General features: G+C 40.5%; 1 protein-coding gene across 1 annotated transcript in view; it reads right to left on the reverse strand.

Moving 5' to 3' along the window:
- NCKAP5 (NCK associated protein 5) overlaps nt 1-24,194 on the reverse strand; it is an 859,015-nt gene that overhangs the window by 353,636 nt on the left and 481,185 nt on the right. The gene's annotated exons all lie outside the window — the stretch shown is intronic.

Genomic DNA, 24,194 nt, shown 5'->3' on the forward strand with positions numbered 1-24,194 from the left:
TGAGATGGGCCGGACATGCCCTGGAACCCTCCCTGGCCAGTCAACCTCCTGCGGTCCATCCCTGGCAGGCTGGCCCTGATTGGTCGGGGCTGGGCGAGACTGGCCGGACACAACCTGGATGAATCTGTGCACCAGGCCAGTTTCGACCAGATCCCTACAGGCCAGGCCAAGGGACCCCACTATTGCACGAATGCATGCACCTGGCCTCTAGTATGTCAATAATCTTCCAACAACCCACTTGAAATAAGAATTTCAAATAAAGTAACCACACCTGCTCCCAGTCATACCCGCCCAGAGGGGAGTCACTGGAGAGAGTGGACCTGGGTCAACCACTTGATCGACTAGGATCCCCATTTTAATGCTATCTACTGATTATTACCAATCTGATCGTTATATACTATTTCATTTTACTGAGCTCATTTGTTACTCTGCACCAGACACTTTATGTACATTATGTTATTTAGTCCCTCCAACAACCATATGTAGTTGGTCCATTTTACAAATGGCAAATCTGAAATTCACAGAGTTAACGAAACTTGTCTAAGGATGTACAACAAGTAAAACACAGACCTGGGATGGAGCCCAGGCAGTGAGCCCAGAATCCAGGCATGACAATGGGCTGCCACTGAGGTGATTTACATTCCAACTCCCCAAATACTCCTGAACTGGGGGCACTCGAATTTAAAAAAGCAAAAATTGTATTGTAGCAACAGGATAGGAAATGCTTATGCTTGTATCCAACTTGCAAAAAGCCTTCTTGTTTATTTTAAATGCCACGTAATTTATATTCTCAAATGTCATTTCCCTTTTGATCAAATCAGATGCAATACTTTTTATGTAAGTGTTCAAATGAATGTTCTTCCGTGGCTTAGAAAAAGAAAGTTGCATCTCAAATGCTTCTTTACAACAGTTTTCCCAGTACAGACATGTGCGTGTAATGTGATTCATTTTTCATATTTTGTTGATGTTTGTATTCTTAACAGTACCTCCGGTCATAGGGATATTGCAAATGAATGGGTATTTATAAAAATAACTTTTTCTTTTTGTTTTAACTTCGAGAAAAAAATACTAAAAGCAAAGTTTGTGGCGTGTGGAAAGGCGGGCCCCTGACATCCAAGGGTATTTCTGGCTGTGAATGGAAGACTGTTCCCCTGGGGCTTCAAATCTCACAGGGGGGTGTATGCTGGGCCAAGCAGGGAGACTGCAAGAGAAGTAAGATGTCCCGCGGACACTGGGTGGCAGAGTGTGACAGAAAGTAGAAAGTCCTGAAGCTGGCATTTGAATCAGTCACTGACATCCTCAACTGCATAAAGCCCAGACACCTCAGAGCATACCTTGACTCTGAAAATTGGGGAGAAAAAGGAGTTTTTTTGGGGAAATTATATATTTTTTAAAGTGACTTTAAAGATTTTGTAAAATCTTAGCAAGGAATGCAATGATTATAGGAGAAAGCTGAGGTTATTAACAACGAATCACTCTAAGCTGACTATTTTTCCTCATTTCCATCCTCCCCACCCTCACCCCACCTTTTCTGCAGGAGACTTCTTAGCTCTGGGAACTGACATAGAACAAAGGATAAGGAAAGGAAAAAAAAAGAAAATGTGAAGTTGTTTTGTGTTGTTAATTAATTTCCTAAAAATATTTGTCTAAGAAACTTCATTTGGCTCTTTCCTCGGGATCTTGATTTCAAAGTCCAAGCTCAAACTGTGTTTTGCTTTAATACACTTCCTGCCACCACTTTGTTCCTGTCTTCTACTGCCTCCATGAATGTGCCTTTGGCTCTGGTATTGCTAATTGGATCACTTTTCATTGCTAGTTCAGACCTGCCCCCCGACACACACACACACACACACACACACACACACACACACACACACGTACACAAATACATATATTTGAGTTGTTTACACTAATAATTGTAAGACTTAAATGGTACAAATTTGGGACTGAGCTACTGGAGCACTGGATTCAGGCCCCAGCAGTGCAGCAAACTCAATCAGTGACTTTGGAAATGTCACCTTTCCTCCCTGAACCTCAATTTCATTTGAAAAATGATGGGTTTGGATCTGAGGATGTTCCTTTCAGCAGTGATATTTTATCACCGATCAGTCCTCTCTGCTACTTAACCCTATTTCTATAGCACTAAAAGCTCATTTCTTTCCATTTTCCCCATGAAAATGATTGATAGCTTTCCCCTTAGCAATCTCATTACGCATTTTTACATATTTGTTGGTTATTATGTTTTCCTTCCATCACTTATCCACATGAATGAACGATATAAGTCATCATTATCTTCAAAAGTTCTACCTTCATTTTTCACTATTTTCTTTTATGTCTACCTTTTGAATACAATTTCCTGAAACCTGTGCAGAGTAGTGGTTAAGAGTGAAGCTCTGGACTTACTTTAGACTGCCTGGGTCTCAAGCTACTTGCTCAAGGTGAAATGTTGGACAAGTGACTTGCATGGTGAAGTTGAAGTATTCTTATTTAAAAATGAGAGTCATAACAGTGCCAAGCTGTTCAGTTAATGTGAGGCTTGAAAGAGTATGCACCTTCAGTTCACACCGGATGGCAGGCACATAACGGACACTATTTACATTATTATTTGGGGCACTGGCATTGTTGTTTCCGACACCTCGCCTCACAAATGTCCCAGAAAACTAGTGCCCTCAATAGAATTTATCCAAATGTACACTAAACAAGGCTGAAGAGAAACCATTCCATCCCCGTGGGGAGTTTGGTATTTTCCTTTTGACAATAAACTAAATGACTGATGTGACTTCTATTTTGGGTCATGCCCTTTGCCCTTGTTTCAACTGCCCTTGACTATGACCCAAGGAACAACCTCTCAGTACTTCTGGTTAAGCGTTGACCCTGCCAAGTGGGTATAGGGCTTTTGCCTTCGTGACATGAAACAAAATCATTTAAAAAAACAACAAAGAAAACAACAAATCTAAGAAAAAAGTCAAAGTGTGGTATCTTCTAACTGACACCGAGAAATCGCCCAGCCCTGTGCTACCTCTGGTGGGACACTGCACACAGCACCAAAGAGATAGGGCTACAAACCCACCAACACTTCCACCTGCTGGAACTGAACTTTTGCCAAATGCTTAAGTGCAATCCTTGACTGTGTTCCCATCACTGACCAGGAAACTGGAGATGTTGTGGTGATACCGGCAGTCCCTTGCTTGGTAAAGGAGCTCCCAGCTTCTAAATTCAAAGTTGATCATTTCCTTCTAAGCAACCACATTTATTAAGCCAGCCCAAGGTGTAGGTTTTGGAATCTGGAGTGTTCAAAACTGTACAGGAAACTGACATCAATGCCAGGGGTTTGCAGAAGGTGGGGTAAGACTGGCCAAGCTTTCCATTTAGATCTCAACTCTGCTTTTTTCCTTACTGATTCCCTCAGAACACGAGTCCATGATTCTTTACAATTGCTCTACTACCCTCCCCTGCGGCCTTTTATACATTTCCCTTCTGATGCAACAGCCAATGTAGCCTTTTCCATCCACACACATCCTTCCTAAAGACTCCAGTCCACTCCACTCACTCTGCTGCACCTTCAGCTGTTTCCTTTCGGACTATGAAGTGAGTTTCATCAAACCTCCAGGATTCAAACACAGTCACTTACTGAAGTGTGTCTTAACCTGCCTGCTCCCGATGGGAACTCACCCACTTGCTCATTAACTGTTACTGTATTAGCATCCTGCGACTATTAACCTCTGCCATGAAGGCTGCGGAGGAAAGCTGTTAATGATTTCACAGCCTTCCTGCCATGCACTTGCCTCATTCTCTCTCTGTCTCTCTGTCTCTCTGTCTCTCTGTCTCTCTCTCTCATAAGTCGCAGGCCTCCTCCTCTGGGAGAAATCTCTTCTGTCTGTGGACACATACAGCTGCTCTGTCTCACCTCATTTTCAAGAAAAATCCCATTGTGTCCTCTTGTATTTTCTGCTCTATACCTTTAGGCCCCCATATTTTATTGATATCTTTAGACTGTTCCTGCCAATCACAGTGAAAATATGTATTTCCTCATTAAAAATTGAACATAAGCAATATATACTCATAGAACTTATTCTTTATACTTAACCTTCAACCACTAAACACAGATGCTTAGAAACATTTCATCCTAGATTTGCTAAGGGACATTACCTTTTTATTTACTTGCTGGTTTATAAGGACAATAAAAACATGGGCATAGTTACTATCTTTCGCAATTTTAATTTGTGAAATTCTAATTGTTCTCATCTGTGAGAGCATAAAATGAAAAGTTCATTTAAACCTATCCATCTCACTTTATCACTCTGGGCATTTCATCCATCTACTCCGTTGAACTCTATGTCCCTCCATTCGCCTGCTTCTCGAGACTGTGCTGTCTGCTTTTCCATTGCACTTGCTTTAGTAGGCTCTTCATTCAAACAACCCAGGCACAAGTCAACCCACTGAGAATTCCGCCACGCTGACATGTAGCATCACCAGGCACTAAGAGGGCATGCTGTTTCCATGGTTAAATCCAGTCAATCCCAAATGGTATCCAACACATGTCTGAGAGTCACAGGAGCGAATAGGTGGAGGATCTGAAGGGAAGTTCTATAGAACACCTGTTTTTAAAAAATGTTTCTGTTGCTATATTTAAACTTTCTGCTTATGTTCTTGGTTTTAAAGTGTGTGTATGTGTGTGTGTGTGTGTGTGTGTGTGTGTCTTATTCTCCCAAGATGCTCATATTAAGCTTTCACTCCATGCAAATAAAACATAAATCCTGTTCGTGCAAGGCAAGATATGTGTTCTTCTCACCTCCCACCTGCCTGGCATGGCGTTCCTTCTCTCCCTTGGCAGCTGCCCCCTATGAAGGAAGGGGAAAGCACAGGAAGCTGAGTCCTGGGAAAGAAAGCATAGTGCGGGCTATACCAGGGCATCACTTTTAGGGACAGCAAGAAAGAGGGGCTACAGAAACACACGTTTTAGGCCACATGGGGACCAGCAATGCGTACCTAGTGGGCAGTTATTTGAGGCACATTTATTAGGCATCTGCCCAGACGGTATTTTTGCCCAATCTCCAGAAAGGAGATAAATGCTTTCTTCCCGTTCGTACGGATGCCAAATAAAGGTCACCCCATTTCCGGGCATGTGAGGAGTGATATTTGAGTTCAGCCATTTCTAAATAATGGCTTTCTCCTTTTTCTTGAATGCTGTCGGGAAGTGGTGAGAAAGAACTTGAGTGACTGTGAAAATAGCAGTTTTTTAAAAATATGGTTAGAACAGACTATTGGAAGTGGGAACAGAATTGTGAAAACAACTGCTTTGGAAGTTTGAGAAATTTTATTGACTCATAAAATGTTACAGTGAGAGAGAATCCAAGAATTTATGTTAGAAATGAGGAAACTGAGGCCCCAGGAAATTAAGGAAATTGCTCAAGGTCAGTCCGCATCTTAGTCATGGGGCTGAAAGCAAAGTGGAAAGTAGCCTGGTGCGCTTTCCAGTGGGTGACACTGGTGTCTTTCTTTTCAAATGTCAACCTGTTTATTAATGGGGCCTTATGTCAGAGCAAATTTTAGCCGACTCCACTGCTGCTTGAATCCAAAACAGTGTGGTGTGAAAAGGGCACTTTTAAATCACCAGAGCTTCTAAAATATGGGGTCAGCGGGGTCATTTAAGGCTCTGGCTCCCTCCCAGTAAACAGGCAGCAACCCGTCTACACCCCACTCTACAAGTCCCATAGGTGAGAAGGAACCACAGCTAATTCCCACAACTTCCTTGTCATCATTTAACTTTATAGCCCAAAAGGGCTCCCACCAGCTGTAGGGGTCACGACTGTGGCTGCGGGTCATCACGGACTCTGCACCCTGCATCCGCTTTACATTATCGCTGTCACAGCACATTGTGGGACACAGTACAGAATTCTAGCTCCAACGCAGCAGCGGAGCTCACAGTTTAGAGGAGCTTAGTGATAACACTGCATGGAATGTAAAGAACATGCGTCAATCTAACGATAGGCAATCTACATGTTCATTAGCTGAGTTTCCGTATTTAGAGCTTTGTGAAACAGTGGCCTGTCTGCATGGGCAGAGGAAATTCCCTGGGCAGCCTCGCCTGCCCCATCAGTCATGGAAGCCCGTCCTCCACTGAGCACCTCCAGTCAGACACTGACCCAGCATCCACCTGTTCCCTGTACCGGTGTAAACAGACAGAGCCCTTCCTGTGGTAAGCTCAGGTCTAGTAAGGGAAATAGACCTTGAACTAGAAATTAGGGCCTCATCTAAATGGTTTTGTCAGAAATCATTTCAGTATCTCACTTCTGCCCACCTAGAAGGCATATTCTTCTAAGGTAGGAAATAACCTTTAAACACCATCTAGTCCATCTCCCTGGCCTTAGGCAAAAATAAGATTTAATCATTCCACCATTTTTTTTAATGAGCCTCTTTCTAATAGTCTCTCTACTATTGATCCACCTTTGCTATTAGGACATAGGTGCATTGCTTCCAGCCTAAATTCCTCATGCTGTAATTCAAGCTCTCTTCCCTTTTTATCGACTCTTTAAAGAAGATGACAATTCCACTAATTTAACTTGAAAACCATCTTCGTTTCCTGTTTTCTGGGATTCACACATTTGATTTAATAATTAACTAGGTAGTAGACATAATTCTCTTCTGTGTCTGTCCTAATCAGAGGACCCTGAAAATTGTGCTCAGTAGACATTCAGATATATCTGCCAAGACAGTGAGCATTCTGGTTGAGCAGCAGTGAATGGGGGGAAAGCTAGGAAACAGTTTCTGTGTTTACCTGCCAGCACTCCAGGTGAGTGCCCCTCTTCTGGGGAGCCCCTTGGGAGATTGAGAACCATGCTCCTACATCTCCTTAGCTCTTCCTCCTGACCGCAGATCAAACAAGGTTGCTAGTACACTGGAGGTCTTCAATCACCATAAACGAATGAATGAAAGAAAGAAAATTGAGGGTTTCCACTCTCACTATAATGACCTCCATTAATCCTTCCTTAGAAAAAATACTAGAGGCCTGGTGCACAAAATTGGTGCACGTGTGGGGTCCCTTGGGGTGGCCTGTGGAGATCGGGCCCAAGCTCTTGCCCCCAGCCTTGCAGCCCCACAGCCCTGCCTGGCACCCCACTTTGACCTAGAGCCACCCACTCGCCGGCCCCACCCACTGCTGCTGCCACTGGTCGCAGCCTGCAGGGTGACCAGCGGGGTGATCAGGGCCCTCGCTCACACCCACCTTGGCCTGGAGCCGCCCGCTCACCTGCTCCACCATTCTGCCATGGTCCTGCTCTCACAGGGGCCCATCAGGGCCAGCAGCGCCTCCACTGCCAGTGCCAAATCACTGACTTTCACCATGTTCCGTGCCGCCCCGTGGTGGTCAGTGCATGTCATAGCAAGTGGTTGAACTCCCAGTTGGTCGAACTCCCGCCCGAGGGGACAATTTGCATATTAGGCTTTTATTATATATGATGATATTTACTATTTGAGGGAAATTAATGTAATAGCCCATAATTTTTACCAAGTCTGTCTTTATTCTCTTTTGCCTTCTTCCACATCTTGTTAAAGTCCAACTGTCCCCTTTTGCACTGATTTGTGAAAGAAGCAATTCCACCAAACCCTCCTTGAGATGGGATGAAGAGCCCCTGATCATGCATCATGAGGCCCAATTACACAGACATTAACTTAATGTCAGCTCCCGAGCATCTCAGGAGAAGGTGCGTCATAGAACTCAGACAATATATTCTTGGCTGTAATGTTTCTACGAGCTCTATAGTCAGACCTTTAAACTCAGGTGAGGTGATGTGTGCTGAAAAGCTTATAGAAACAAAATTATACAAAACAATTTGGAAATAATATGTGCTACCAAAACACACACACACACACACACACACACACACAAACACACACCAAAGTATTTTAAATTATCTTCAGTAATAAATCCAGTAATAAATCCAGGAATCAGCAACCCTTGCCCACTAAATCAGTAATGCTTCCTGCAGAGAATTATATCTCCCATGTGGTTGCAAATATAGACACAACTATTAAATAGTTACTGCCCAATGATATAGAAAGGAGAGCACTATAAGGTATTACATGTATGAGGTTGTCCTATTTTTAAAAAATATATTTTTATTGATTTCGGAGAGGAAGGGAGAGGGAAAGAGAGATAGAAACATCAATGATGAGAGAGAATCATTGATTGGCTGCCTCCTGCGTGCCCCACACGGGGATCAAGCCTGCAACTTGACCACAATTGAACCTGGGACCCATCAGTCCACTGGCTGACACTCTATACATTGAGCAAACTGGCTAGGGCAGGTGTCCTATTTTTCAAAAAATTATTTATAGTTTTTGTACAGGCTTAAAAAACCCTTGGTTTCATTTAAGCATACCCATGTGCTACAAAAAATAGCTATAATAACTTTGAGTTATATATATTTGAAGGCCTTTTCCAAGTGAAGCGTTCTTTTGAATTAAAGTACTTAAGGGGATTAAAAGTATTTATCAGGATTTGGTTCTATTAGGCATTCTCAATGGAATCAGGCTTTTCTAAGGAAAAAGAAAAGTAAAATCAAGGATTCAAACATTTTCATGCAAATATATTAGGGAAAGTCCTATAAAATGAAGCTCAGAAGAAAAATAAACACCACAGCAACATAAATTCAATTATTGTATCAAGTAGCCACAGAGACATGCAGAAACATGGTCATTCAAGTAAAGATATTTATTCTGATTTTGCTCCTGACACAAACTACTCATTTCCTTGGACTTGATTTAAGAAGACTCCAGAGCAGAAGTAATGTAATGAGAGAGAGAGAGAGAGAGAGAGAGAGAGAGAGAGAGAGAGAGAAGCACATTGCTCATGGTTGGCAGCCTTGCTGTGATTGGCATTCACTACCACCTCTCAGCGCCCCCTGCCATGCAGAAGTGCTTGAGCCAGGCTCTTACATGCCTACAAGATCTCATTCACAGACTTCACTGCCTTTTGTGGGCAATAGTTCTCACCAGCAGCATTTTGACTCACAACCAGGTGCAAAGTGCCTTTAGTTATTTGTTACTAATAAAGTACTGAAGTTTGCAAATGGCTTACTTAAAAAAACAAACACTAATTCAGGCTAATTTTTATTTTATTTTATTTAATTTGCTACATATGCACAATGGAATACTACTCAGCCACCAGAAAGGATGAGATGCTGCCATTTGCAACAACATGGATTGATTCTGAGAAAGTCATGTGAAACAAAACAAGCCAGATGGGTAGATTTTTAAAGCAAGTGAGAGTAATTAGCAGGGTCTGGGTGCAGACCCAACAGAAAGGACTCTGGCCGAGGAGCTTCCCCTATCCTGGGTGCTGGATGGTGGGGTGTCCCAGGACCAGAGAAGAGATGTTAGTGCAGAGGGCACTGAGGGGGGGAGGCTCAGGAAAGCTAAGTTTTTATCAACTAGGAGGGGACTATTTTGGCACTTTAATAACCTAGTATGTCTATCTGTTAGGGTGAGACAAAGGTAAGTATCTTTTTTTTAATAATCCTCACTCATGTGTTTCCTGCTGTGTTTTCTTGAACAGGAGAGGAAGTGAAGTGTCATGCTGGAAATTACACATAACCCAAGGGATTTGTCACCTGTGAACCCAAGGAATTATGCCACATACATGAAGGCAGTTGATAACTCTGCCTTCCTAACTCACACAGTGTAGTCACCTGCCAGGGCCACCATAACCTAATAACACAGACTGGGTGGCTTAAAAAGAATTTATTTTATCATAGTTCTGGAGGCTCGAAGCCCAAGATGCGGGGGTAATCAGGGTCAGTTTATGGTGAGGACTCTCTTGCTGGTTTGTATATGGCCACCTTCTCCCAGTGTGGGCACTTGGCCTTTCTTCTATGTGCACATGGTGTCTATTCCTCTATTTAATAGGGGACCAGTCCTATGGGATTAGGGCCTCACCCTTACAACCTCATTTAACCTTAATTATCTCCTTAAAGACCCTAAGGCTAAATATAGTCATGCTGGGGGTTAGAGCATCAACAAATGAATGGGGGGGGAGCTAATGCAATCCACAACACACAGTAAGTGAGAGAGAGAAGTCTTCCCCACACATTCTCACTCTGAGCAATTTAAGTAAAAGTGAACTCAGAATTAATGCTGCAGACAAGGGCACTTGAATAGCAGGCCACCACTGTAGAGTCACCTGTCCATGTGGTCCTACAGAGCCAGGTGTCCCTGAGGCCTGGGCTATAATCACACCTACTCACTCACTGCCACTGTGCATACAACTTATCAACTAGCAAATACCTACTACGTACCAACTATATTCCCATACCCAGCGGATACACAAGAAGTATAAGATCCACCTCATTGGGGTGGTAGAGTCTGCATACGAATCACCCCGGGGGGAAATCAGCTCATTTCCATCCAATCAGTGTGACCAGAGCCTTCATGACAGCCACATGGAACCCGCTCAGGGACCATCCCCCTCATACCTCTCTGCCATGATTTCCATGGAAACAGAACTGTTCCCATTACACTGGCATGACCCCAAGCAGATTCGGCCCTGGTAACTCTGGTGAAGGAAGGGCAATGTAAGTGGAACTGTTTCTTCTTCATTGTAATCAGTTCCAATTTCACTCAAGAGCCTCATTCATATTGTACTGTGATGACCATTTGGTCAACAGGATGCTTATGTGAAAAACACAAAATTGTTACCACCGAGTAAAAAGAAAACTAGTAGAAAATCACATAATATTTTAATTCTAAGGAAAGAGGGACATAGCAGAGGATGAGTGGCAGAAACCCTCAACATTAGATACTAAGATTTCCAGGTGGATGAGGGGAGTATATGAGAGGGTCCCAAAGCAGAATTCTGGCTGGGATTCAGAAGAGCAAAATTCTCCATAAAAGAAAATGAGAAATCAAGGGCAGAGCAACATATAGAAAGAGAATAAAACTTTGGAAGTGTGTGTCAAACATGGAAGTCCTTACGGTTTTATGTCTTTTGCTCACTGAGCCTCAGTTTACTCGTCTTTCAATAGATAAGGTGCTATTCCTTTTATTGGTTAACTGCAAGGAGTAAATACGTACACACACACAGAGATCATGTAACAGTGCCTGGTACACTATAAAACATCCATAAACATCTGTTGAAGGAATAGATTAACAGTAATTAGTAGCTCTATTTCTGATGCTAACTTTCAGCTGAAATCACCATCCACAGTGACAGCAATGCCATCTGCAGTAAGATACAGACAGACGTATTGGAGTCCCTCCCAAGCCTTTGTGTAGACAGATGGGTAGCAGCCACTGGTTTAATATAAAATTATTGTTGGAACTACCCCATAATTTCCTCCTATAAATGTCCAGATGCCACCAAATTGGGCCCAAGGTCACCATATTGGAGCACACTGTCCTGGAGCTGATTGTCTGATTTCTATTAGAACTGACCCAGGGCAAGATGCTTGCATGGAGTATACTGTTGATCTTGTTACCTCTGTTACTGTTCTCATTGATGCACAAATTGAGACATTTTTGACTGGTAGAAGCCTTTTTCAATTGGATCCTGAGTCCTTTTAACAAGTTTCACAGTAACAATACCAACACTAGCTCCAAAAAGAGGATTACTGGAAACAATTACTTTTTTGTGTTTCTTTTCTTCAGATAATTGAATTATTTTCCATTTTTATTTATTTACTTATCATATAGCATTGTATTAGTTTTAGGTGTTCAACATAATGTGCATTTCTTTTTGTCCGTAATATATCCTACTATGAATGTAAAAAATTCTATGTCTTGAAGTACTTCAAATATTTCTCTGTGCAGTTTTGTCATCAACTAAATTTGGATCCTGATTGCAAGTAGATGTAATTGTTTTATTGTGCTTCCAATTTTAGTAATTTTAAATAAGATGTTATATATATCACACATTCACATATTTCTAAGGTCAAATCCTCAAAAATATGTATTCAGAGAAAACTGGCTTCTATTATTGCCTCAAACTCTACTCTCTCTTTCTATCTATAGTTAACTTTTAAAGTTTTACTTTATCTTTCCAAATACATGATGGGGAAGCTATTTAACCCATATGAGCCTCTGTTCCCTCATCTGTAAAAGACAGATAATATGAACATCTTCCATAGAATGTTATAAGAATTACATTATGTGTAGTATTATGGTCCCTCCATGGTTTTGCTTCACTGCGATCTCCCTGTACCTAGAATAGTGCCCGACACATGGTAAGTTCCTCTTAAATGTTAAGAAAAAGAAATGAATTAGACATAAGTATGCATCTCATATACCTTATGTCTAAAGGGTCACTGTAGAAGTTTCAAGTGTGCAGCTTTGCTTTCGTTCACATCTAAGAGTTGTCTCCTAGTGCATTTGGACTTCGGCCTTCGCCTCCCCAAGTTTTATTACATGATGGATGGTACTGTCATCATAACCTCCAAGGCCGTGGCCTTTCCACAGTAGGCCTCAGGTGCAGTAACCACAAGCTCGCTGCTCCTACTCAATTCGTTACTCTGGACAGACGGCTGGGGAAGTCTGGGTCGGCAGAATCTTGAAGCCATTCAAATCTATTACAAAGACCCGTGGGGTACTTCCTGAAAACATAGCATGAGCTTCGGTGATTGTTTCAGAAAAGGCAATAGACTCGTAAGCGTTTATGTGTGTCTTGCATATTGGAAGTACAGTAAATGTATTACTACTTCACCAGGGACTCTCTTGACAATAATGTGAATTGCTCGGGGAATAGAAATCAATTCTTAAGTGTTTCTGACATCAAAGGTGACTGCTGGGCTTCAGCAAAGGAGTTTTCAACGTTAGACTGACTTGTGTGATTGAGATATTCATAGGATAACACTGCAAAGGCAGGCCAGGCCTTCTTTCACTATCCAGGATGCAAGGGCATGACAAAGGCCTGATTCCAGTGGCTGGTGTGCTCGGATAAGGACCTTACAGGAAGGGGGCTCCAGAAACACACCTTAGGCCTGTCTTTGTTTTCTGTTCTCTTAACCTAAAAAGTTCTTCTGTCAGTTCTTTTTATTTTTTTTAATATTTTTTAAATATATTTTATAAAGAGGAAGGGAGAGGGGATAGAGAGTTAGAAACATCGATGAGAGAGAAACATTGATCATCTGCCTCCTGCACACCCCCCCACTGGGGATGTGCCCACAACCAAGGTACATGCCCTTGACCGGAATCCCACCTGGGACCTTTCAGTCCTCAGGCCAACGCTCTATCCACTGAGCCAAACGGGTTAGGGCTATCAGTTCTTATTAAATCCTCAACTACATATCACTTCAATGCTCATCACAAATGAATCCCTTTCTTTATTTTACTTTTTTTGTTGTTGTTAATCCTCACCCTAGGATCTTTTTTTCCATTGATTTTTAGAGAGAGTGGAAGGAGGGAGGAGATGAGAGAGAGAAAAACATCAATGTGAGAGAGACACCTCAATTGGTTGCCTCCCACATTTGCCCTGACAGGTGCCTAAGATCAAACCTACACCCAGGTACTTGCCCTTGACCAGGAAGCTAACCTGTGACTCTTCAATGTGGGGTCAATGCTCTAACCACTGAGCAAGAACCGGCTAGGGCTGAATTCCTTTCTTGCTTGCAGAGTTTTTCTTAGGACATTTTTTTCTCCCTTTCTTGCAGCAAAGATTTGCTTATGTCTAGTTAGTTTTGTTGCTGTTGGGTTATTTTGTTGTTGTTATTTTTATTGTGACGCTACCTTTTCCATTAGATCCTTAGGGACAGGGAACATGACTTATTTTGTACCCCACCCCACCTTGCTTAGCACAGAGTCAAACCAATTTTGCCATTTAAAAAAAAAATTGTCATACTGTGTTCTCAATAGTGCCTGCAAAATCTTATTCTTAAAGCAATAATACTATCTAAATAAAAATTTAAATTGAATAAAATTAATTAGAAATATGAAAATTATTTAGGTAACTTTGATACACCAGGATGGCCAAATGCCATCCACAGTGAGAGCTCAATAAATGGTGGCTTAAAACAGCAACATGGCTCATTGGAAATATTGCCTTATTCATATTCATTTGTTACATTTAATGAACACCTACTATACATCAGTGGACAACCATAACAAGTTTACAGTCAATTGCAGAGGAGATATATCATATTAAGATCCAAAAACAATAGGAAGAAAAATATAATTATGTGATTAAAGTCTGTATGGTAACTACGTGAGGCAAGTGGGCTGTTATAAAAGGCATCAGGCAGAAAGAAGAACATGGAACTCAGTTTTGTTAGCTGACTATATATTGTCCAAGTCAACTGCAAAGGGGAAATTTGGGTCTCCTTAGCTAAATTCAATGAATATCCAGCCCACATAATAAATGTAATCATAATTTGATGGCAGTCTAAATGTCTTCAAACACCAACTTAATCATGAGCCCAGCTGGTTTGACGATGCAGAACAAAAATATACCAAGAAAGTAGAGCCTATAGAAGAGGCACTAAAGATACAACAATTGCACCTTATGCATTTTGAAATAAGAAAATGGTAGTTCATGTTTTCCATTTAATTTGATGTCATTTAATTTATTCCTCTGGCCTAATTTTCTCTTGGGTACAATCTCAGTCAGGTCATGATGACAGAGTTTAAAAAACACCATCAGTGGCAGGGCATATGAATTATGATCAAGGCTGAAATGTGTATGAAATACAGTTGCATCCAACATCATTTAAAACTTAATTTTCTATCTTGGATAATAAACTACAAATAAGTTAATAGAAGAAATAGTTGACCTATAGTCAAAACTCCTGGATTCTTCCTAGCTGGTTTGGTTCAGTGGACAGAGTGTCGACCGTAGACTGAAAGGTCCCAGGTTGGATTCCAGTGAAGGGCACATAACTTGGTTGCAGGCTTGATGCCCAGCCCTGGTCGGGGTGTATGGAAGACAACCAATCAATGTGTCTCTCTCACATCAATGTTCCTCCCTCTCTATCTCTCCCCCTCCCTTCCACTCTCTCTAAAAATCAATGGAAAAGTATCCTCATGTGAGGATTAACAAAAAAACAAAAATAAAAAAAACTCCTGGGTTTAATATGTTTCAGATCTACCTAGTTATGTGACCATGAACAAGTTGTTTCATTTTTTAAGTTTCAATATTGTGTTTATTTAAAGTATGATATTACAATATGCCCTGCCTGTCATGAATATGGTTATAGTGAGAATGGAATGAAATAATGTAGGGAATGGTACTGGAAACTGAAAAATAAAAGAACTGCAAAACAGAATTTGTGTAGATATGCTAACATTAATATTAATAAAAATGCTTATCATAAAGCCTAACAGCTTAAACTGTTATAGGAACTACCTGTAAAAAGAAACTCGTATTTGTCTTTTGAGAAAGGTCATCCTGTGACTTGCTGCTACTACAAACAACAGGTGAAAAACTTTGGTCCAGAGAAATATGAAAACAATTATGAAACACAAGTTAATGAAAACTGCAACACATTTCTTCTATCAAAACCCTATAGCTTCAGTATTGCTGATTCCCTACTTTATTCTGAGAAAACATTCTTAAACGCTTGAGGCTGTTAGTAACAGTTGTAGACATTTATAACAAGGACCATCTTAACTGAAATTTTTTTTACAAATTAAACAAAGGATCCCAAAGAACAGTTCTAAGTGTTTATAATCAGCACTCAAAAGATATAATGTGCAGGAATATCATTCATTAAATACACTGCTTATAGACCAAAAAGGTAATCCGAACAACAGTCCTCAGTGCTGAGACTCCACTGTAGAAAACGGCATAAATGTTATCTGAGGGTCATAAAACACTCTCTGAAAGTAAACTTTGTCCTAAGGGAAGTAAACTTTCAATGCACCAAATTCCATTTAGTGCCCTGCAGACAGGAATTCTGCAAAGAATATTCTGAAACAGGCAACTCATCTTTTATAGCTGAGTACTCTATCATAGAAGACCAGGAATAGGAAATTGGGTCTTCATCCTCCCAGGGCATCCTGGTTTATATCGCTAAGAATGATGGCTATTATCAAATTTTTAAAGATCCCCAGAAATGGCCATTCTGCAACCTCTCTTGGAAGCAAATTTCTATCATAAGCACACTATCTTTAAAATCCTTCCATATGTGTGACCTAAGTCTGTCACAGCACAATACTGGCTCTTTCTTTCCCTCCCTCCCTCGCTCCCTCCCTTCCTTCCTTCTTTCCTTCCTTCCTTCCTTCCTTCCTTCCTTCCTTCCTTCCTTCCTTCCTTCTTTCCTTCCTTCCTTTTTTCCTTATTTTTTCTTTCTTCAATCAAAAAATAAATATTGACTGCCTATTAATATTAGTATTACATGGGTTATGGGGGGAATTAGAAAAGTACTCTGCCACTCTGGATACACAATAGCAACCTTTAACTGCTTATTTAAATCATTATTAAGAGCAATGTATGGAAATAGCTGCCAATTTGTGGAAAATATAGAGGACAGAGGAACATGTCGAATCGTCCTAAGAATAATAATCAACAAATGTAGTCTGAGAAAAATCTCTTGGTCAAATGCTCTAGGTTCTTCAATAGATAAATCTGAAGAAGCAGCAAGTGATGGAGGGTACCTGTTGATTCAAGGAAACCTAAAAGATATAGTCAGTTTTATGACAATCAGGCAAGACTTAGAGTGTCAGAGGATGCACATTAAATTATAAAACTAAAACACAGGGAGGTCACTGCTCTAAAGTCATGAAAATAGTTATTTATTGAGAAACTGTGAAGGTGAGGTTGAGAGGAGGCATCAGGAGGGGATTCTAGGTGCTGACAGAGTTTTCTTCTTGACTTGATGTTGGTCACAAAGTGTTCACCTTAGAACAATCCATTAAGCCAAACATTTGTTTTGTGTGAGTTTTCTGTATCTGTGTTTTTCAGGAAGCATTTATCAGCATGGAAAAACCAGAACTCCTATTACATTACTAGTGGGAAAGCAAAATGGTGCAGCCGTCTTACAAAACTCTTTGACAGTTTCTTATTCAGTTAAAAAATACTGGCCCATGCAACACAAGGATGGATCTCAAAATGCATGCTAAGTGAAAAAAGCTAAGTGAAAAGACACACAAAAAAGTAAAATTCGTTATAACTTCACTTATAAGGCTTTTGGGAAAAAAGCAAAAATAAAAACTATAGGGAGATAAATCAGAGCAGTCTTTGCCAGAGGCTTGGGGTGCGGAGAGGAAACTGACAACAAAGAGAAACAAGGGAACTCTTCAGGGGCATGAAATACGCTACATCTTGATTACATGATGGTATCTGCTTGTCAAAACTAATCAAACTGTATACCTAAGAAATGGATTTTCAGTAAATCTTACCAAAAAAAGCGATTGTTATAGAGAATAACAACAAAGTTAGGCTCTAGTTAAGAAGAAACATATTCTTCTATATTTTGCATTTATTTCTTAAAAGAAAAAGAATGTTGAGGTGGGGATAGTAACACATTCAGAATTATAATAGGTGATTGAAAAAATGTATAGCAGAAAGACTAAGTCAATGGTGTTTTTACTGATGGCTATTTCTTCAGAAAAAAAAATTGGTTAAAAGTGAAAACAATTCTGGTTGTTATAAAATTCTGTTTCTTCAGGTTCTTCCCCAAACCAGTTCAAATAAATCCTAACACAGACAACATCAGAGCCAAGAGCAATAATGATTACGTCTACCACGAGGATATTAGCTTCTTTGGCCAGTCAAGTTCCTCAGTATTCAATTTTGACCATCCTCAACGGAAATATTTCATCCAGACTTGGCAGTTTTCTAATCTCGACTTCTCCAGAGTCAGATAACCAAGACAGACCCAATGAAAGCCCAGTCCCACCGAGCTCCACCGTGATGACAAAGTGGGCAGCGAGCCCTCAACACAGAAGCCTGGTTGTTAGAACTTCAAGAGGCCTGGTTTTAACAGTGCAATTATCATTTCACCCAGGACATGCATTTCAGTTCTAACATGCTCTCTTTCAAAAGGCATGAAAAGCATTGCAAAACTGCAGTGCAAGTCAACTTCCTCATTTTACAAATGAGCAGACAGAGATCCAGAAAAACATGAAATTACTTGACCAAAGTCACTAAGCTAATTGGAAGAGAGGCTAGATTCATGTCCTAGAAAACCCACTTAATAGGAAAGTGCTCTCTGGGATGAAATTGGACCTGTATACTCTGTGTTCATATTGTTTCCTCAACCAGCGATAATTAACTAACAGACAATATAACTTTCATGGTCTATTCAACAGTGTATAGCTCCGTGCTGAATTTAAGGAGAAATCATGGCAGTGTCATCATGTCTCAGAAGCACGGAAGGGATAGCTGTTCAGGGTGCTGAGAGTGGTTCTCTCTCTCTCTCTCTCTCTCTCTCTCTCTCTCTCTCTCTCTCTTCTCTGTACTGTTGGTGTCGCCTCCCCCTGCTTTGCTCCAGAGAGCACTTCCACACTAGATCATAAGATATACGCTTCCCACATCCAAACATGACCAATATTAGGTTAACCAGGCATTTCAAAAAACCCCATTTTAAATCTTCCCTTTCACCCTAGTCATTTAAAGAAAACCTATCACCTAACTGATGTCGCTTTGCCATGGGAAACTTCCCGTAGACCTGCTCAGAGGAGCCGTTGCGAGGCCCCCATTTCCATGACGTCTCAGGTGGAAATGCTGCTGACAGTGTGGAAACAGCACATCAAGAGAAGATTGCCCTCTGTATGCATCAGGAGGAATGGGCACTCAGGAAGCCAGCCTGTGAGAGGTTCAAATTGAAGAAGGTCTGAGATGGAACAAGTGTGGAAGAGGGGCAGAGGAGCTCCGTGCCGCTGACTGTCCAAAGGCCAATTGACAACGTTTCTTATCTGGTTATGTTTTACTCCTTCTAATGGTGTAGAGAAAATGTTCTTTTAATGTACCAGATAGATACAGAGGCAGGGGAAAATACGTGAGTAGGACGTTTAAGGGCCATATTATCCTCTTCAACACACACTTCTATGCCAGGTGCCCACAGCTTCCAAATGGGCAGCAGAAAATGAACCCTGGGATTCCATAAAGACTCTGGGAGCTGATAATGTAAACAGCAACCAGTGAACAACTTACGCAGTAAAACTATCTCCATTTCTGTCTCCTTGAAGTTCAGCATGCAGCGGGCAGCAGTTAAGCATAGCAATCAACTGTGATAGGAGAAAGCCCCATTACAGAGCAAAGAAATAGCTTCAAGGCAGCAGATAACAGTGCTGGGAGAGAAGGTCAAAACAGGTGCAGAGAAATCCTGGAGGTTGAGAGTGAAAGCCTGGACTCTATTCGGGTGATTTTTAACTATCCGAGTCAATCATGGGTGACAGCTTAATTGTTCCTTTACTTAAACGTACACGGCATGGTTTAAATATACATACAGAACACTTCCCAGCTACAGAGAAATGCTAATTGATTCCTGATGATGCTTTGGGTGTAACGTGTTTCCCTAACTGTCAATAGTTTACAAAATATGTCTGCATGATGGTGGGTCTACCAGGTTGATTGATTCAAATGTAAAGCTTCAAACACATTGCAAAATAGAGCTGTCACATGATACATACGTGTATTATTACTGCCAGTATCACTACACAATTATCAATTTCATCTGGCTTGAATCATGACTTTGCAGGATAACATGCCCACTACAAATATGAAATCTGGCTGTCCTGAATTTGGACAAAATTTCCCTTCATTTGCAGCTAATCTACAGATGTTATTTGTTCATATATGTACATAAGTCTTCTCTATCTGGGCTGGGCATCTTTGAAGACACTGTGTTCTATCCTATCATGCACTCAGTAAAAGTGGTTCATTGTCTGATAAGAACAGCAGCTTCCAATATTAATAACACACTGTTTCCAAAGGAACCAACTCTAAAACATGTACAAATCATGCATGGTTTGCATGAAATCAGTAACTTGTAGACTTGTTCATTTCCTCACAAGTCTTTTTTGTTTAAAATCACTGTTATTCCATGTTATTCCACCTCCATGTGACACACAGCCTTCCTGAAGATGCTTCTCCAGGTGAATCTAACTGATACACAAACACTTCCTTCGCTCCAGGTAGAGTAATGCGGCTGGGGGTTCAAACACTCATTACCTTTACATAGGAGGGAGCTCAGTGCCACAGCCTCAGTCCACACTAGTGACCTTAGCTAGCTGGACAATCAGTTCAAACAAAGAGTTAAAGGGAGGGTGGAGACAGTGGAATTATAGGGGGTCACAAAGCTAATCACATATAAAACATGCCCAGCCATGTGCACCACACAGACAATGGGCTGAATGAGCAGTATGACATCTGGAAAGCATCTTTGATTTATAGCAACAAAAATTAACACAAAGAAGGGGCAGCCCTAATGATTCCACTAGCTGCTTGTAAGTACCAACTTATTGGAATACCCCTTCATCTACAGCAGCGGTTCTCAATCTGTGGGTCACGAACCCTTTGGGGGTCGAACGACCCTTTCACAGGGGTCGCCTAAATATATCCTGCATATCAGATATTTACATTATGATTCATAACAGTAGCAAAATTACAGTTATGAAGTAGCAACAAAAATAATTTTATGGTTGGGGGTCACCACAACATGAGGAACTGTATTAAAGGGTCGCGGCATTAAGAAGGTTGAGAACCACTGATCTACAGAGAAGGCTTACTTGGAAAGTATATTTTTTTCTTTCAGGACTTAAAGAGAGTAAATGGTTTGAATCAAGTTTGCGATGGCTGCCTGCATTGCCCTCAGTGCAGGCAATTTCTGATTTATGACCTTAGAGCTGATTATGTAACCTCTGGCCCATCTTTCCCCCCACCTCCAAATTTTGGACCACTGCTGATCATTAAAATTCACAGCTGAACTCTAATTCCCAAGCACACCTAATTGTCCCAGCTTCTCAATTATTCACTTCCCCTCCAATACATCACTTCATCCCTGAATCTGAGACAGAGAATCTCAACTACCATTCAGACACGCCCATGGCTACAATACCATCAAACATGCTAGGAAAATACCTCACCTGACTCAGCCCAGGCTTCAGCATCTCATGTCTTTGTGTCCCAAGTTCATAAAAGGTATTACAACATGTATCTATTCGGATGTTCTCATGAACCTGCAGTATAGTGCTTGACCTGGGCACCTTGAGCCCTGGAGTTCATCTTATTTCCTGTGTTATCACTTAGGCATGAACCCAGCACTCCTAATTCATGTGAAATTCAGAAGCTGCCTAACTTTGTAGATATAAGTGAATAGCAGAAGTAGGACCACTTCTAAGAATTAATCCTCATTAGCACCATCTTGGATTATTCTCTATTATGCCTTTCAATGTCATCTATAAAGGGACATACGTGGTGCATTTTATTACTCTTTAAGGAGTAGTAGTCTTTGTCTGTGAAATAAGAATTACAATCCTCTTCTTTTCCATTTTAATCTTTACTGCCAGGAATCTTAGAGCTAAATTAAATGCTCATTCTCAGAGAACATGTTGGCTGTATAATTGTGATCTCTTGCCATATTCCTCTCTCATGGTCTTTATTTTCTGCTTTTATTTTATCAACCTGATTGTACAATAATCTTTTACATCATAAGCCACTTCACATCCTTTGAAAAAGCTAAGATATTAGCATTATTTTTCAAAGTAACTTCATTCGATGAGCAATACTAAAAAAGTAAAAAATCTCAAAGTCCAGATCTCAAATATCATCCTGTATAAACTCATCATGTATAAAATAAACCCCAATCCAAAACAAAGGGAGAAAATTGGGAATGCACAAGTTTTTAATTCAATACAATAATTTCGATTATAGAAATTATTTATGTGAGCATTTAGATGGTGAACAATCTGAGGGTAATCACTATAGGCATGTTCTGTAACACCGAGAACTTTACAAGACTTAAATTATAGTAATAGGGTTGTTTAAATTACCATAATGAGAAAGATCTTACAAATCAAAATTTAAAATGTGTAAGGTAACCAGAAAATGATTTAGAGGGTCCAGTTAAATTATTAAATTATTCTATAATAATCTTATCTGTTATACATGCTTCCACCTCCCTCTCCCCATCTTTTGCTCATTTACATTAGTTGTTTAGCTGTAATTAGACTTGAACTTTTCTGTTTCAATGAAGCTTTACATAAGAAAACATTATGGGGGGAGGGGGCAAAAAATCTTTCCAAAGGCAGTATGTAAAACTAAGCACTGTTTGATTTACATAGAATTATCCTCTCTCTCAGCCTGTGATGAAGACTTGTGGAACTCAAATCTGTATGTATTGCCTTTTGATTTATAGCAGATGACCTGGCATCATCTAAACAGAATTTACTGTGCCATGTGCCTCATGCCCTGGAAATCAATAGCTGGAATACAGAGGCGTCTTAATTAGACAGAACAAGGGTAGCGAGATCTGCCTCCTTCTTTCCTTTATCGTTAAAATGGCAAGTATTACAAAGCAGTGCTTGTTTGGAAGTCGCTGTGGAGCGGAGATCTATTAGTTCAAGTTGGGAGTTATTAAGTGAGAGTCGCCATCAATGGAATAAAAAATGAAGCACAAGGCTGTATAAACAATAGCCTGTGAGGCGTGGGACATGAACTTGTTAAAATATTGACTGGTGCATTTCTACAGCACCTGTGTATTATCATGGGCTTGAAGAGTTGAACAGGGTATTAAATTACCACTGAACACAGAGGAGTTATCCATTCTCCCTACCCTGTTCCTCTAAACCAGTGCTGCACACATTCCTGGTATTAGCCACAATTAGAGGAATTACCTGAAAGTTCAACTATGGTCTCTCTTTGCAACACATCTGAAAATTAAGAATTATTATAAAAGCCTCATAATGAAGAAGCTATCTTATCCATCACTATTCAAAGTGATTATCAACCTTTTTCATCTCATGGCACACATAAACTAGTTACTAAAATTCCACAGCACACTAAAAATATTTTTTGCCTATCTGAAAAAAAAAGATATAATTTTGATTCATTCACAGTAAATAGCTACTATTGTCTTGGCTATTGTCATTTTCTTATTTTTTCTTATTTGACAATCTAAGGGAAAAGAGGTCAGTGCCCCTGACTAAATAGCCAGGTATTGCGTGTTTTAAAAATTCTTGTGGCTCACCAGTAGAAAATTGCTGACTGATCATGTCCAAATACCAGTAGCAAATTAAAGATAAGATCCACAGAGTTTGCTCATGAAAATGTAAGGGCAACTTCTCAAATTTGATTCTGCCTGGGAGAATCTCAAAAATTATTTTCTTCCTTTTGCAAATGGTGAAGTGAAATATAGAAATGAAAGTACACTGTCCCTCACAGAGTGCCCATATCTGGTCCCAGGACTGTAACTGCAGGAGTTCATGTTTTATCCATGGAACTGAATAGATTTTAAATAACAAGTTGAACTTCACCTAGCCCTATGTTAACTATAACCGAAGACTAAATTTCCATGAAGGCAATTCCAGAATGTCAGCAGAGCTGAATCATCTGGAATGGCTGAGGGCATTTCCCCAAACCTGAAAAGGATGCATAAAATGATTGCTTGCTGCCAGACAGCTAAAGGCATCTTAATCTACATGTTATTGCCTCCTACTGGCCAAACACCTGAACAGCCGTAGGCAATTCCCCAATCTGACAATGGATTCTGTATACAAACCCTGACCTTTGATGTATATGTCTACCCTGCCTTAGGACAAAATTGTGTGAATAAATAGACAAGGAGAACTTAGTTCCTTTAGCTAAGTCTTCTCTGACTCCCCATAACGCCTTTCAAAATTATGTTTCGTCTCTGGACTCTTATTTAATTTACGCACAGTGCCTTCTCCAGGTTCCCGAACCCTTCTTGATGCTGGAACAAGACCCCCGGCATTACTAAATGATTCTGACTGTGCTGGAATTAAATCTAAGCAGAGCTACTTTTTCAGAATCTTCCTTTCAAATTCAAGTTATATCTTTTTAAAGGGAAGGAGCTCATTGATTTTTGTTTTTTAACTACTCCTAAATGTTCCCTCTAAGTCATGAGTAAGAGCTTACTGGATGATTAGATTCACACACACTCTCTCTCTATCTTAAAATAGAATTATGATGACCAGAGAAATTTATCCTCCTGGCTGGCCTTTCACACAACATGCCAATAGGCCACAAAACCACCACAATGTACTGTAAGATCCTTTGGAAAGCCATCAGGGAAGAAACAGGCTCAATA

Source organism: Myotis lucifugus, unplaced genomic scaffold, assembly GCF_000147115.1.
Source record: "Myotis lucifugus unplaced genomic scaffold, Myoluc2.0 scaffold_116, whole genome shotgun sequence".
Classification (NCBI taxonomy): domain Eukaryota; kingdom Metazoa; phylum Chordata; class Mammalia; order Chiroptera; family Vespertilionidae; genus Myotis; species Myotis lucifugus.